The sequence below is a fragment of the Staurois parvus genome, unplaced genomic scaffold (assembly GCF_062004578.1).
Source record: "Staurois parvus isolate SC_StPar_1 unplaced genomic scaffold, SC_StPar_1.0 ptg000052l, whole genome shotgun sequence".
Lineage (NCBI taxonomy): Eukaryota > Metazoa > Chordata > Amphibia > Anura > Ranidae > Staurois > Staurois parvus.
Window position 1 is genome coordinate 8,004,824 of NW_028317848.1, and position 17,704 is coordinate 8,022,527.

The following is a 17,704-nucleotide window of genomic DNA, read 5'->3' on the forward strand; positions in this document are numbered from 1 at the left end:
AGTATGTTTTATGTAGAGTTCAGAGGGGTTAGATCTTTTGGCAATAGTTTCATTGTTCTTACTGCCCTCCTGTCCCAGAGACTTCTCCTATTTGTTGTCCTGGTGTCAAAAAAGCAACAGAATTAAAAAAGCACACTTGACATTGGTGTGGAAGCTTGTGTGTATTGCAGAGGCAAGCCTCTAATAATACATTAGGCTCCATCACTCAAAGGCAACCCCTCTAGGCCAGTGGTGGGCAACCTTTTTTTTCAACTGAGCCAAATCTCGCCAAAACCACGATTGACATTTATTTTGAGAGCCACATTTTTAAAACTGAAAATACATCTCCCATATAGTAATTCACCCCCCATAGTAATTCATCCCCCATATAGTAATTCATCCCCCATAGTAATTAATCCCCCATATAGTAATTCATCCCCCATAGTAATTCATCCCCCATATAGTAATTCATCCCCCATAGTAATTCATCCCCCATATAGTAATTCATCCCCCATATAGTAATTCATCCCCCATATAGTAATTCATCCCCCATAGTAATTCATTCCCCATATAGTAATTCATCCCCCATAGTAATTCATCCCCCATATAGTAATTCATCCCCCATAGTAATTCATCCCCCATATAGTAATTCATCCCCCATATAGTAATTCATCCCCCATATAGTAATTCATCCCCCATAGTAATTCATCCCCCATATAGTAATTCATCCCCCATATAGTAATTCATCCCCCATATAGTAATTCATCCCCCATAGTAATTCATCCCCCATATAGTAATTCATCCCCCATAGTAATTCATCCCCCATAGTAATTCATCCCCCATATAGTAATTCATCCCCCATATAGTAATTCATCCCCCATAGTAATTCATCCCCCATATAGTAATTCATCCCCCATATAGTAATTCATCCCCCATAGTAATTCATCCCCCATATAGTAATTCATCCCCCATAGTAATTCATCCCCCATATAGTAATTCATCCCCCATATAGTAATTCATCCCCCATAGTAATTCATCCCCCATATAGTAATTCATCCCCCACAGTAATTCATCCCCCATATAGTAATTCATCCACCATATAGTAAGTCCCCCATATAGTAATTCATCCCCCATATAGTAATTCATCCCCCATAGTAATTCATCCCCCATATAGTAATTCATCCCCCATATAGTAATTCATCCCCCATAGTAATTCATCCCCCATATAGTAATTCATCCCCCATAGTAATTCATCCCCCATAGTAATTCATCCCCCATATAGTAATTCATCCCCCATATAGTAAGTCCCCCATATAGTAATTCATCCCCCATATAGTAATTCATCCCCCATAGTAATTCATCCCCCATATAGTAATTCATCCCCCATATAGTAATTCATCCCCCATATAGTAATTCATCCCCCATAGTAAATCATCCCCCATAGTAATTCATCCCCCATATAGTAAGTCCCCCCTGTGTCAATTCACTTACCTTTGCTCCGCGCGTTCCTCTCGCCGTGTTCCCGTGCCGTTCTGGTCTTCAGGGCGGACTGTGAGAGGAGAGGAGTTCGTCACGCTGCCCCGCCTACATCCTGGCTGCCCCGCCTACATCCTGACAGCTGCACAGTCCTGACTTTTGGGGCGGCCGCCCGAGAGGAGGGAGGGGAGGGGAGGGCCGCCCGAGAGGAGGGAGGGGAGCGGGCGCCCGGCACACAGAAGAGCCGCATTGAAGTTTGTAAAGAGCCGCATGTGGCTCACGAGCCGCGGCTTGCCGACCACTGCTCTAGGCGGTGTGATGCAAAAGTAACCCTGCCACACAGAGGTTGCACTGGTTGAACAATGTATTTGGATGGTACCCCTGAGCATTGCAACTTTTGCCTAAACTATGCTCCACTCACAAATTTTATTTTAGAAATAGGTGGAGACTGGTGGTCTGAGGCATCCTTTGGCTTATATATCTTGGACACTCCACCAGAGGGATTCTGCCATAATTCCTGACTCTTCTGCTGTCAAGTTGGGGAGTTTGGAGTGCTTCCAGCTCCCTTTGAGTTTTATCACCTCCTGTTGCATTCAGCATAATATAAAATAATGCATCGAAATTACAAGAGGGAATGAGGGAGCCACTCACAAGGGCCAAGGCAAGTGTACAAACCCTGGAATCCCAGAGATCTCACCAATAGAGTTTCAAAGAGATATAGACATCTATTAGGTAGTTTACTGTCCAGCATCCACCAATTTTGGGTGTACTGATTATTTAACTAGAATGTCTCCCACTGTGTACTGTACATTGTGGTTCAGTTTTTCTTTAACTTACAAATTTGCATTGAAAATATAATTAATGGTGTGTTTGGAAATTCTGATAAAATATAATTTGTTGTCACTTCATTCTCAGAGGTGACTTTGTGCGTGGTGGTGGCAGTAAGGACAGAGATAAATGAACTGTAACAACTGTAGCTTGGAATCCTCTTTGAAAGATGGAATTTGTAAAGGCTTTGAGGTCACAGACTAAGAGAACGGAACATGCCACTTGGCTGTCATTTGGGCGATTTTCCACATTCTCAAATAGTCTGACCTTTCCTTTAGTGGCTGAGTGTTAAGGCTGTTCTGACTACCCTCCAAGTTGCTCAATATAATGGACTAATGATGCCCGGCAAGTCTTTTAGCTCCGACATCACACATGGCACTGGAGGAAAAAAGTATGTAAGATTTCATTCAGCAAAGTTCTTTGAATTGTTTCTTGATGACGTTCATTGCTACTAAATAGATTGAATATAAAATTCAAACAGCATTCCATTAACAAATATCTAATGTTCCCTCTTTTATAATCCACCCTTGGACAGGTTGTGAGCAGGATGCAGCATGGTATGTTTGTGGCAGAAATCACACAGAGGTCAAGGTAACATGAACTGTAAAGCAGAAACTAGGTCTGGAGGATATGCACAACCATACAGAGCCACTTACGGAACCTGTAGCAGCAGTCTGTTAGCCTGAAATGATGCCAATAGCTTCCACAATTTTCAAGTGTGAATGGGGCCTTAACCTTTTCTATAAAACTTAAGTCCCCGTTCACACCAATGCAATCTGTCATGCGATTTTACAGTTCAAAATCGCATGACAAGTCGCACCCTCTTTGTGCCTATGGAACTGTTCAAATTGGTGCGACTCTAACTTTGTGGTGCAGCACCGAATTTAAAAAAAAAAAGGTTCCTGCACTATTTTTGCCAGTTTCATTTGCGACTTGCATAGACATCTGTTCATGAAGCTGCACAGATGTCAGGCAAGCCACACACAAAATCGCATTGACCAGAGACTTGGAAATCGTGCTACTTCAAGTGCAGTAGCTCAATTTCAAAGCTGCTGTCAGTGTGAACCAGAGCTAAAACTTAACTCACTGAACCCTAACTTAAGGCTGGGCATAGATGAATTTACTGCATGGCCAACATATCTGGTAGGATGTAGATTCTGTTTGTTTGATAATGTTCCACCGGGCTCAGTTGACTTTTGTTAAACTGGAGCTTGTAGTGGAGCTTGCAGGACTACCCATGGCTAGAATTTTGCTGATTTAGTATTAACTGGCCAAAATTCAAGCTATGCCCAGCCTAAAACAGGTGAAAAATTACAACAATGACTCCAACCTATCAGTGCAATCACCGCTCTGCAGCTCAATTGTACATAATACAGTGGAGAGTCCTCCATCCATCCTGTAAGCATGGATGGGGGAGTCAAGTTAATTTCCTCTGTCTTTTGTAAGGTGAACAGTTAAAATCTGAGTTATCTATGCCCAGCCTCAGTCAATTTTTTAATTAGCCAGATAGTGTTGCAGGACCTGTAGCGAAGAACAAAAACAAAGCGCACCAACCTTGCGCATTACCTCAATAAGCAGTTGGTAAATTTATTGATTTTAGAAATATACTCACAAAAGTAGCAATATAAAAGGCATATAGAATCCAAAATCAAAGCACTGGATTAAAAGACACATGCAAATCCCATCGAGAGGGGAGACTTCTAAACGCAAACGCACATCTCCTGATGTTAAAAATAACATCAGGAGACCTTCCAAAATTCCCAGAATGCACTGAAAAACAGTAAAAAATTAACTATTTCAGATATTTTGAGAGAAATAGAGAAAGCAGAAGCAGAGTGAGCAGTATGTGTTGAGATGACCTGTCTTTTCTGGTTGTATTCACTATGGATCCCATCATGAGCATAATGCGGCACGTTCTACCATTGTTTCCTTCACATAAAACCTGGAACTGACTGTGCTGGTGTACCGGGTCCATTTGAATGCATGGAAAATGCTTTGCATGCATTTCTGGTGATGTAAAATGGCTCTGTACAACATTTGAATATGGAACAGTTAAAAAACGCTTCTAAACGCAAACGCTTATAAACGCGGTTAGGCGTGTTTACAAGCGTTTGGCATTTGAAACGCTGATAAAATCTACTCCTGAACGCAATTTTGATGCGTTAAAAAAAAAAAAGACTGTAAATTCAACTGCCTGTAAATGACGATGTGTACATGGACACATAGGAAAACATTAGGGAGAGTTCAGGGGCTGCTGAAAAAAAATGCAGAAAAGCTCCTGAACGTGTTTATCAGCTGCAGTGTACATGAACCCTTACAGCTGTTCTAAACCCCCAAACTTATACATAAAGCCAAATGAAACCCTCCTATCCTTTACAGCCATGGAAGCTGCCATATTAGCTTCTGTTTGATCTGCAGTTGCTCCTGTGCGACACATGTGATCAGTTGTGACACCAGCAGGGGCGGACTGACAACTCATGGGGCCCCCGGGCAATAAAGGATCATCGGGCCCCTGTGTCCTCGCCCATGCTCAAACCGCACCCAAAAAAGCCTACAAAAAGGTACCAGGGGTATCTCATGGGGCCCCCTACTGACCCCGGGCCCTCGGGCAGTGCCCGAGTGTTCGAATGGTCAGTCCGCCCCTGGACACCAGCCATTTTAATGTCTTGACAGTTCCACAACTGTAACAGTTACTATTCACAGCATGCCTTGAATGTAACTGTTTGGAAAGTGGTTAAATTGTTGGGTTTAAGTGCACTTTAACACCTAACCCTACTTCCTTTCTGCAATACTTACCCTAACCACTTCTGAAGTACTTACCTTTTATCTGTGCCAGAGCTGTCTGTCCTGAGAGATGACAACCCCTCACTGCAATGACACGACAGAGAAATGCTGGTACTAAAAACTCTTGATCTTTTAACTTATGATTTCTGTTCACATAATACACCATGTGTTCTATACAGTCATATGGAATAGCCCCAGGCATTCTCTCATTTATTGTCCTCCTATTAGGGCAGTCTTCACAGAGTCTTGCTCTTTTAATCCATAGACAGGTGGTGTCTGATTTTGTCTCATTAAGAATGATGAAATGGAATTGGCAACGTTGTAAAAAAATCTTTTATTAGATGAAGGAAGAGCTGTGCACTTCATTAACTCATAGGCTTTACAGTACTCAGTATATCTATGCTGCGTATCTTGCATAATGCCAGTACTGGGATGACTTTTTGTAACGTTAAAGAAAACCTGTCATATCTAAAGCAAGATCTCAATATGCTCAGATCATGAATACTCAGCATCGGAATCTGGGCGCCTGTTCTTTTGGGCACAGAACCAGAACATTTCATTGCAGCTGCTCCTGGCACAAGGTAAGCCAAATATTACCCTCCAAGTATGAGAGATTAGTTTGGCATTTGGTTAGTTTAGTGTGTGGCCGGAGGTTTTAAGGTGTTTAGCTTCGGTTAGGGTTTTGGGGATCAGTTGAAGTTGTTACCTTTTTACCAAATTGAAAGCAAGGGGGACTCTCTAACAGAAACCCAGAAAGAAATAAAAGTGCATTCTTAGTCGGGTAGAGAAATTCTTCCCCCCTCTATCAAAAGCAAAAATAAAGGTTTGACGAGACATAAACTTTAAGATTTAAGGTAGGTTGAGATCTCAATTTAGCAGTTGGGTTAAGTGATTAAAAGAGAAGAATGGGGTTTGTTCTTTCCCCCAAATTATACTTACCTAGGTGGATGCAGCATTGGTCCGATGCTGCATCTGTCCCCTCTTTGTCGCTGAATTTTCATTCAGCGATCACACGAACACTGATTGCTGAGAGTTCTCACAGCTGCTCTGAGCAGAGAGTGGCAACTGTCAGTCACTGCTCTCTGCTCTGCCCCCACCCCCTGCGCACTCACTGGAGCGTTGGGCTGTGGAAGGGGAGGGATCACTGAGAGGTTGAGCCAGGTGCTGCACCAGACTCTGGGTGGATCCCAACTTTAAAGCATGGACTAGCTGAGTGACGTCACTCAATCAGGCTCGATTGAGACACGAAAATCGCATGTCTCAGTTGGTGCACTAATGATCCGAAAAACAAAAGACCAAGAATTTTTGTTCTGTTGTGACTTGTCTATTGCCTGCGTAAGTAAAGAAAACCTGTATTGTGAGAAATAAACTTTGCAATTATATATGTTCTGTACATTGGGGTAGATATGTTTTTATTGCATACATTCTGTAGGTTCTGCTTCCTATTTTGTATATACAACTGTGTTGCTGCTCCTACTTAAAATGCAAGTCTATGGGTCAGATGACTAATTAAAAAGAATGCACTTCATATGGGGCTTATGTTTGAAAAAAATGTACAAATATGAATAGTTGTTACCTCCCAACCTACAGACGGCTGATGGGACAGTGGAAGAGGAGCAGCATACTGATAAGTCATCACCTTTGTTCACTCTACTCTTTCCTCCTGTCTGCAAGTTACCTGTCAGTACATGTGCACTGGAGCAGAATCTGATGTGTTGCCCCTCCCTCTCACTCTTATATTAAAACAGAGTACTTGTACCAGCTGCTTACAAAACACTTTTTAAAGTGATATTAAAGTACTAGGGTCGTTGGTTCGAATCTCAGCCACGGCACCTCCTGCCTAGAGTTTGCATGTTCTCCCTGTGCCTGCGTGGGTTTCCTCCGGGTACTCCGGTTTCCTTCCATACTACAAAGACATGCTAGTAGGTTAATTGGATCCTGTCTAAATTGGCCCTTGTATATGAATGTGAGTTAGGGACTGTTGGTTATGTGTTATAGAAGACACTGGTAGTGATAGCAGAATTCAGGCTTTACTTGTGTGGCTTAAGTTACAAACATACAGAGCACATTTCACAGCAGACATGTTACAGACACATTACTTCCTGAAGAGATGATAGAGAAGAGGAAAGTATCAGCAAGTTTTACACATACACAACTAGTAACCTTTAGCGTACAGTGCCATCTACTGGTCAAGTGATATTAACACAGAAATACTAGTACATTATAGTACATGCTGTTGCATTCCCAACACCCCTTCTCAACGGCATGTGCATAATTATATGACATTTAGTCTCTTTTGTAGAAAACAATGACGTTCCCTTGGCAAAGGTTTGGTGAGTGCGTCTGCAGTCATCTCCTCTGATGGGCAGTACTGGATGTCGATAACCCCTTGTTCTTGCATGTCTCTGAGCAGATGATATCTTACATCAATGTTCTTGGGTTAATCTTCTCAGAGTGTGTAAGCTTTATGCATCCCTGATTGTCTTCAAAGATGGGTGTGGGTTGTGACATATTCAGTCCCATGTCTAGTAGAAGTTGACGAATCCAAATGGCTTCTTGACATGCATGTGCTGCTGCTATGTATTCCGCTTCAGTTGAAGAGAGTGCAACAGTCACTTGTTTCCGATGGTTTTGCGACCAGGAGGGAGTTCTGTTAGTGACCAAGTTTTATTTTCTTGAAGTGATTTTATTTCTTCTTCAGCTGCTTTTCTCCACTGATCGGCTTCCCTTCTCGGCAAAGTTTCTATGTCTTCCCAGGATGTTGGCTCCTGTGTTTGATGTGTTTTAGCAGCGTATAATAACCTGCAGGGTGGTATCCCTTTTGTCATTCGAGAGGATCTTCTGATTTCTTGTCGTTCAGTGGGTTCTATTGGATCGTTGATTGTAAGTTCCACTTCTTGTTCTGGCTCTTGTCCTGCTTCGCATAAATCAGTGTCTCTTGCCGATTCAGTGTGTAAATCCTATCCACATTTTTCAAAAATTGTATTATCAGGTGCTTCACTTTCATTAAAATAAACACTGCAGCTTACTGTGACCTTGTTGGTCTTTGGACAAAGGATTCTATATCCCTTACTCTGCTCACTGTAGCCGACCAGAATGCCTTCTATGGCTTTGTTCTCCAACTTGGAGCGTTTCTGACTTGGAATGTGGGCATATGCTTTACAGCCAAATACTCTGATATGTCCTACGTTAGGTTTTGATCCATTCCACATTTCATATGGTGTACTCTCAATAGCTTTTGATGGGAGCCTGTTTTGTAGGTATGTTGCAGTCATTATTGCTTCTCCCCAGTATTTGTTAGGTAAGCCAGCGTCTGTAATCATACATCTTGTCATTTCTACAAGAGTGAGATTCTTTCTTTCCACTACACCGTTTTGCTCAGGAGTGTATGGTACGGTTGTTTGGTGTATAATACCTTGTTTCTTTAGGTATGATTTCATCTCTTTATTCATATATTCCCCTCCATTGTCAGTGCGTATTATTCCAGGTTTCCTTTGAAACTTGTTGCTTGTCATAGCTACAAACGCTTGAAATTTTTCTAATGTCTCACTTTTGTGCTTCATTAGATACGTTATTGTGTACCGGGAATAATCATCGATGAAAGTCAGTAAATATCTGTTCCCGCCAGGTGTGATGGTTTTCATTGGTCCGCACACATCACTGTGTATCAGTTCCATGGGTTTAATGGTTTTACTCTGACTGGTCTGTGGAAGAGAGGTTCGGGTGGCCTTTGCTTTGATGCAACACGTGCACTTGCTGAGTTTGTGGCAAGGCAATATTTTCATGTCTTCTGATAGACCTCTCTTTGCAAAGTCCTTTATAGCTTCTGGGTTTCGATGCCCCAGTCTTCTATGCCACAGGTGGATGCACTTGTCATGTGGGTTATGAGTTGCCGCATTAGCCTTCTCACTTTCAGTGATGAGTTTGTACAGATGTTCATTTAATCTTCCTCTTGCTAAAATTTGCTTTGCATTTTGAATTGTGCATTCATTACCTCTGAACTGGACAGTGAGTCCATTGCTTGCAAGGGTTTTAACTGATAGGAGGCTTCCTTCTAGGCTTGGAACATATAGAACATTCTTTACAAGGATGCTCTGCTTGCCCCCTGATGGCGTTTTGCAGTTCAGAAATCCCTGACCTTTACCTTCTGCTGTAAAACTTTTCCCATTTGCTAGGAAGACTTTATCTTTTACACTAAAATCAATTTCTGTGAAGAATGTCTCGTCGCTTGTCATGTGACTTTTTGCCCCTGAATCAATGTACCATCCGTGTGAGGTACTATTCTGAGTCACTTTAAAAGTACCACTCCATGATGCACTTTAATTTTCTTTCATGACTGCTTTAGCTCTTTCTCTTGTGGGTAGCTGCCGCTTTCGCTGCTCAGCTTTCCAGATTGAACAGTTCTTTTTCAGGTGACCGGCCTTTTTGCAGCGAAAACATACCCTGGTTTCTTTGCTTTGTCTTATGCCTTCATGCACCTTCAGAGCTGCCTCTGGTCTCTCGTTCTCTTCACTATGCAAATTTTCCTTTCTTCTGCTGTATTCATCAATTAATTTTCCCTTAACATATTCTAGCGTCAGTTCAGTTTCCGGTCTAGTTTCTAGAGCATTTATAAGGGCACTGTATGATTCTGGAAGGCTGCACAGAAGTATTGACAGAACATGGTTGCTTTTTAATTCTTCACCTATTGCACCCAGCTGGTCCACAATTTCTAGCATAGCATTTACATGTTCACCCATTTCCTGCCCTTTTTCCAGCCTCTTCTTATACAGTTTACGCAGTAGATATAGTTTACTGTTTAGGTTTGCACGTTCATGCAGCTTTTGTAATGCAGTCCACATACCTTTAGCTGTGCTTTCTTTCCTTATATGAATGAGTTGATCATCCTCCACTAACAGGCTTATGACTGCTTTTGCTTGCCTGTTTTTTTCTGTCCCATTCTTCTGGGTTGTCATTGGGTCTGTGTGTATCTAGTACCTGCCACAAGTCATCTTTGGATAACAGCATTTCAAGCTTAAACTTCCATAGCTGGTAGTTGGTGTTGTTGAGCTTTGCTATTGTAAACTTCATATCTGAAGCACTTGCCATCTTTCAGTGAATTGGATTGTAAATGCAGCACTTACTTGCTTGTAGTTTTCCTTTTTCCAGTGTCTGGAGCTGGGCCCATAACCTGTTGGTTATGTGTTATAGAAGACACTGGTAGTGATAGCAGAATTCAGGCTTTACTTGTGTGGCTTAAGTTACAAACATACAGAGCACATTGCAGCAGACATATTACAGACACATTACTTCCTGAAGAGATGATAGAGAAGAGGAAAGAAGCAGCAAGTTTTACACATACACAACTAGTAACCTTTAGCGTACAGTGCCATCTACTGGTCAAGTGATATTAACACAGAAATACTATATAGTACATTATAGTACATGCTGTTGCATTCCCAACAGGGACCTTAGATTGTATGCCCCTTGAGGATTAGGGACTGATGTGAATGTACAATATATATGTAAAGCGCTCTGTAAATTGACAGCACTATATAATTATCTGAAATAAATAAAGTGATACTAAAGCCTCGTTTTTTTTTTGTTTTTTTTTAATAAAATAACAAACACGTCATACTTACCTGTTCTGTGCAGTATTTTAGCATGCAGCGATCCTCTTTTTTTTCTGGCCCCTCACCGCTGCCACTCCCGCCTCCTCCTCCTCGAGCAGTGCCCCCAGAGAAAGCTGCTTGCCCCTGGGTGCACTGCTGCGTGCTCACTCATGAGATGCTGCTCTATGCATGCATAAAATACATAGAACCACGCCTCGCCCCCCCCCCCCAGCTCGCTCCTTATTGACTCACTTGCTGTAATTGACATCAGTGGGAGCGAATTGGCTCCCGCTGCTATCTCAGCCAATGAAAAGGGAGAGTTCCCATACAGCCGAGGCTATCATGAAAATTGCTGGATTGGAGGGGGCTCAGGTAGGGATGGGGGGGGGGGGAGTGCTGCACACAAGATTTTTTACCTTCATGCAAAGAATGCATAAAGGTAAAAAACCTTCAGCCTTTAAAGCCACTTTAAACCCTTTTTAACCACTTGCCTACCGGGCACTTATACCCCCTTCCTTACCAGGCCAATTTTCAGCTTTCAGCGCTGCCACACTTTGATTGACAATTGCGCGGTCATGCAACATTGTACCCATATGAAATTTTGATCATTTTTTCCTCACAAATAGAGCTTTCTTTTGGTGGTATTTACTCCCCACTGGGCACTTTACTTTTTGCGCTATAAATAAAAAAGTGCAAAAAATTTGAAAAAAAAAAAGTTTCTTTGTTTCTATTATAAAATTTTTCAAACAGGCATTTTTTCTCCTTCACTGATGTGCGTTGATGAGGCAGCACTGATGGGCACTGATAGGCAGCACTAAAGGGCACTGATAGGCAGTACTAATGAGGCGTCACGGATAGGCGGCACTGATAGACAGCACTAATGAGGTGTCACGGATAGGCGGCACTAATATGCAGCACTGATAGGCGGCACTGATAGGTGACACTGATGATGGGTACTGATAGACGGCACTGACTGGCATCACTGCTGGGCACTGACTGGCGGCACTGACGCAACCCCTGGGCACTGACTGGCAGCACTGCTGGGCTGCACTGGTGGGTGGCACTGGTGGGTGGGCACAGGTGGGTGGCACTGGTGGGCACAGGTGGGTGGCACTGCTGGGCGCATGTAGGTGGCACTTCTGGGCACAGGTAGGTGGCACTGCAGAGTGGCACAGGTGGGTGCACTGCTGGGCACAGGTGGGTGCACTGCTGGGCACGGGTGGGCGGAGCTAGTGGGCGCACTGCTGGGCGGAACTTGCCGGTGGCACTGCTGGGCAACGATCATCAGGGCACTGATCATCAGTGCCCTGATGATCGGTGCCGATCCCCGCTCTGACAACTGCCGGTTCTCGGCAGTACTTTCCTCACGATCTGACAGTGTGAGGAAAGTGCAGCCGAGAACCGGCACTTGCATTTCCCTCTGATCAGCGTGTCATTGGACACCGCTGATCAGGTGGTAAAAGGCCGCTGTGATTGGCCTTTTACCACATCACGTGGTAGGACACCGATCACGGAGATCGCCGGGTGCGCGCCCCCTGGGGCGCGCAGGAGAGCGCGTTCTGGGAGGACGTCATATGACGTCCACCCAGAACTGGCCGGCCGCGGCGAAGCCGTCATTTGGCTATGCGCGGTCGGCAAGAGGTTAATCACTTTCAGCAGCTGATTTACTGAGTATGCAGATTGTTTATCTTTTAATCATTGCCTATGTTCTGGTTTAACCACTTGCCCTCCGGAAAATTTACCCCCCTTAATGACCAGGCCATTTTTTGCTATTTGGCACTGCGCTATTTCAACTGGTAATTGTGTGGTCATGCAATGCTGTACCCAAAAGAAATCTATGTCCTTTTTTCACACACGTAGAGCTTTCTTTAGGTGGTATTTGATCACCAATGGGGGTTTTTTGTGATATAAACGAAAAAAGACCAAATATTTTGAAAAAAAAAAATATTTTTTACTTTAGGTTATAAAAAATATATAATAAACTCAAAGTTAGTCATAAATTTAGGCCAAAATGTATTCTGCTACATGTCTTTAGTAAAATCAAATCCCAATACATGTATACTAATTGGTTTGTGTGAAAGTTATAGCGTCTACAAACTATTGTATTTATATTTATGTATATATATTGGAATTTAAGCAGCTTTTACTTTCTGACTGCCTATCACATTTCTTGAGGTGCTAAAATGCCAGGGCAGTACAAAAAAAAGTAGACACCCCAAGGAATCTGCTGAGACGCATATTGAGTCCACGGAACATTTTATTTTTTGCCACAAATTTTTGGAAAATTAAATGATATATTGCTCACACATGTCATGGGTATATACGGAATAACATCCCAAAACACATTCTGCTACTTCTCCCAAGTATGGGCATTCCACATATGAGAGTCTTTTTGGCAGCCTAGCCTTATACATGCCCCCAAAATCCAATGACCACCTCCAGGCTTTCAAAGGGCATATTTCCTCATATCACTTCCCCACTACTTATCACAGTTTCAGGGGCCCTAAAATGCCAGGATAGTACAAACATCCCCCCTAAATGACCCTTTTTTTTTAAAGTAGACACCCTAAGGAATTTGATAAGTAGGCACTGTGAGTATTTTGTAGATATTATTTTTTCTCACAGGGTTTTGAAAAAGAATAAAAGAAAAGAAAAAATACATTTTCTTTTTCTTTCTTCGTTTTCCAAAACCTTGTGGCAACAAATAAGATCTGCAAAATACTCATCATGCCTCTTAGCAAATAACTTGGAGTGTCTACTTTCCAAAAAGGGGTCATTTGGGGGGGAGGGGGTGTGCTTCTACTTTCCTGGAATTTTATGCTCAACAAAAGAAGATTATGCCACACATCACCCACTCTTCTAACCACTTAAAGACCTAGCCTTTATTACCACTTTTTGTTTATTTGAAAAAACATTTTTTTTGCTAGAAAATTACTTTGAACCCCCCAACATTATATATATATTTTTTTAAAGTAGATGCCCTAGAGAATAAAATGGTGGGTGTTGAAATTTTTTTATGTTACACAGTATTTACGTGGTAATTTTTCAAAAGCAAATTTTTGGGAAAAAATACACTTTTTAGAATTTTAATGCTCAAAAACACAATATATTGCCCAACTATTTGATAAAGTATAAAAAGATGATGTTACACCGAGTAAATGGATACCAAACATGACATGCTTTAAAATTGCGCATGACCATGCAACGGCAACATTCAAAAATCACAAGTGAGCTCTTGGTTTTTTATCTGCTTGCATAAAGGTGAAACCTCTTACCCTCTAAAAAAATATATATACAGATATGCAGCGCTGAGAAAAGGACAAATGATTTAAAGTGACTGGTGCAAGCGTTTTATAGCGCTATAGGTGAAAAATGAGTATGACGTGAATCGTCCAATGATAAAGTATCAGCAAAATGGAAACAAATAAATATAATAAATATAAATATAAAGTGACTTGAGTGATTTGTTGAATTATTGACATATAACAATGGAATAGATAAAGTTCAACAATCAGGTGATGCGTTTCGGTGAAATCCATGACTGGAACTGATAATGCGATTGCATTCACCATAAGCTCAAAATTAAAGCGCATGTGTGTATATATTATACCTTTGTGGTCATCTGGGTATGGGTAAAGATGGTGAAAATCATCTGGCACACGGTCGGCATGCTAGGACCTCTCTCACAGGACCCTCTCAGCATCCAGGCACATCTCCTCAGAACTTTCAAACCCCCAGATAAAACTCAGGAAAAACGGATCTCTCCACCTTAGGGGCTCGTTAGTAACAAGCTAGAGAATAAAGTGCTGATAGTGTAGTATTTTTATTTATAATGGGAATACACCACAGGCAACCTGCACGGCAGCACCACCACCCAAGCAGCTGTGCCCCCACGGCAGCACCACCATTCAGGCAGCTGCGGCCCCCAGCAGGCCCCCACACAGCATCACCACTATATCAACCTCCCGGCCTTTTACAACCACACCACCTGGGGACACCACTCCGTGGCCTGGCGCGGCCGCACACCCGCAGTCCCCCCACCTCACGGACACCCTAGCGGGCTCCCTGGCCCTCTCTGCCGGAACCAAGAGCCACCCCTGCAAGACCAGGCTGCCGTAGCCCCCGACAGGATCGAGCACGGCATCACCACCACCCGACCCCCGCACCACTCGTGGCCACTACCCCACAGCCTGGCGCGGCCACTCAACCTAAGGCTCAGGCGCCCAGGCCTCCACCCGGACAGCAGCGAACCCCCAAGGCTGCCTACAGCATCCCTGCATCTGCCAACTCTCATCCTTCCACCTGGGACCTCCACTTGGACCCTGACCCTGGCCAAGCAAGTCTCCGCAAGAGCATGCGCACCCTCCCACAAGATACAGCCACATAACGCTCCTGATCCGACCACCCAAACACCACTCATGCCGACCCCAACCCAGCTTGACCCAGAGGACAAGAAACAACTGCACAATGCTCCAGATCCGACCACCCTAAGACCACTCACACCGACCCTAGCTCAACTTGACCTAAAGACTAGAACCCTAGATGTAAGACACCACAACGAGAAACCCCACTGCACGCCAGACTGTCTCAAACCAAGCGCCCCTGGCAACCATCCATCCACACCCGATCCCCTCTCCCTACTCCCCTAAACTCCAGCTACCGGAAGACACAGCGACGAGAAACGTCACTGCACCCTGGACTATCGGCAGCCAAGCCTCCCACCACTCCTGTCCGCCACCCCGTGCACCTCCCTAAAATGCCTCTTCCACTCCTCCTTCTCATATTCCTCTCCTCCGTTCCCAAAATCTATTCTCTATACCCCTCTGCTCCTCCCAAACAACTATATATTGTGTCCTCACTGCTTCCTTCGCCCCTCTATGGCACCCACCACCTCCTCCTAATACTCCACTCTCCCACTGACCCGAACACCTCCACTGGTAGACTTACACGCTCCTGCACATCCCGCTCCCATGCCACCTTTTTCACCCTTCTTCTCCTCCTAACCGCGGGGGACATCTCCCCGAACCCTGGCCCTCCACCATCTTGCTCACCCACACAGCACCCTCCCGCTTCCACATCCTGCCGCAACCCCCTCAACCTAGTATCTGTCCCCCTGCTCCCTAAAACCACCCCCCGTTTTTGTGTGCACTCCTGAACGCCCGATCGGTGTGCAACAAGCTTACCGCCATCCACGACCTCTTTGTTTCCCGCTCCCTCAACCTCCTAGTGATCACGGAAACCTGGATCCAGGCCACTGACTCTACCTCCCCTGTTGCACTCTCCTATGAAAGTCTCATCTGGACCCACTCACCCAGACCCAACAGTCGTAAAGGTGGTGGGGTTGGTTTGCCCCTGTCACCGCAGAGCACCTTCCGAGTCCTCGCAAACCCCCCCTCTCTATCCTTCTCCTTCGAGCCCCACTGCATCCGACTATTCTCCCTAACCCCCCTGAAGATTGCCGTAATCTACCAGCCTCCTGGACCAATATCCCGCTTCCTTGATGACTTTTCCACCTGGCCAACCTTCTTTCTCTCCTCCGAGCTACCCACCATCATCCTTGGGGATTTCAACATCCCTGTCAACATCGACAATACGGCCACATCCCAACTCCTCCATTTAACCTCCTCCTTTGCACTCGCACAGTGCATACAATCCACCACCCACTCCGACGGAAATATCCTGGACCTGGTCTTCTCCCACCTCTGTGCTTCCCACAACCTCACAAACACCTCCTTCCCTCTCTCTGACCACAACCTTATTACCTTCTCTGTCTCCTTGTCCTCTAACGCCTACCCCTCCAAATGTCATTTACTACCAGCCGAAACCTCCGCAACCTGAACCCTGCCCCCCTCCACTCTGCAGCTGATCAACTCCACGACAGCATTCTTGACTCACTAGCACTTTTAACCACATGAAACATCAGACCCCGACCGCTCCAGCCCTGGCAGACTGATCACACCAAAACTCTCAAACGACACAGTCGTGCCCTGGAGCGACTATGGCGCAAAACCAGATCCCAACAAGCCTTCACCCGCTATAAATGTGCCTTCCCCACCTACACCTCCTCCCTCCATGCTGCCAAACAAGCCTACTTCCTGACCCTCATCAAGACTCTCTCCTCCAATCCTTGCCGACTCTTCTCCACCTTTAACTCTCTGCTCTCTCCGCTCCCACCTCCACCCAGCACCTCACTTACCGCCCTTGAGATTGCCAATCACTTAAAAAACAAGATTGACACAATTCGCAGGGACATCACCGCTGCTCAAACTCCCTCCAAACCCGTCCCCCCTCACACAGCTACCCCCTCATCACCCCTCTCCCTCGGCTTCGCCATTGCTCTGACCTTCAACCCACCTAACATTCCTCACAGTGAAGCCCCCTCAACACTCCACACCTTCGACCTTACTACCATCGAGGAGGTCACCAAGGTCTTCTCTGATGCCCTCCTCACCACCTGCACCCTCGACCCTATCCCCTCACAACTCCTACGACCTCCCTCCCCCTCCATTCTACGCTCCCTCACCCACATCTTTAATCTCTCCCTCTCTTCTGGCGCATTCCCCTCCCCTCTGAAGCACGTGCACATTACTCCCATACTTAAAAAGCCCTCCCTGGACCCCAATGACCCAAACAACCTCAGACTCATCTCCCTGCTCCCATTCAAATCCAAACTCCTCGAGTGCTTAGTCTACAATCGCCTAAGCTCTCACCTCAACGACCACAACCTCCTCGATCCCCTACAGTCTGGCTTCCGTCCCCTACACTCCACCGAAATTGCCTTACTCAAACTCTCCAACGACCTGCTAACCGCCAAAGCTAATGGCCACTATTCAGTGCTCCTACTCCTCAATCTCTCCACAGCCTTCGACACAGTCAACCACCCCCTCCTCCTCAAAAAACTACACTCCCTTGGCCTCAGAGATTCCACTCTCTCCTGGCTCTCGTCCTACCTATCACAACACTCCTTCTGCGTTACCTATAACGCTACCACCTCCCCCTCACTCCCCCTCTCTGTTGGGGTCCCTCAAGGCTCCGTCCTTGGACCC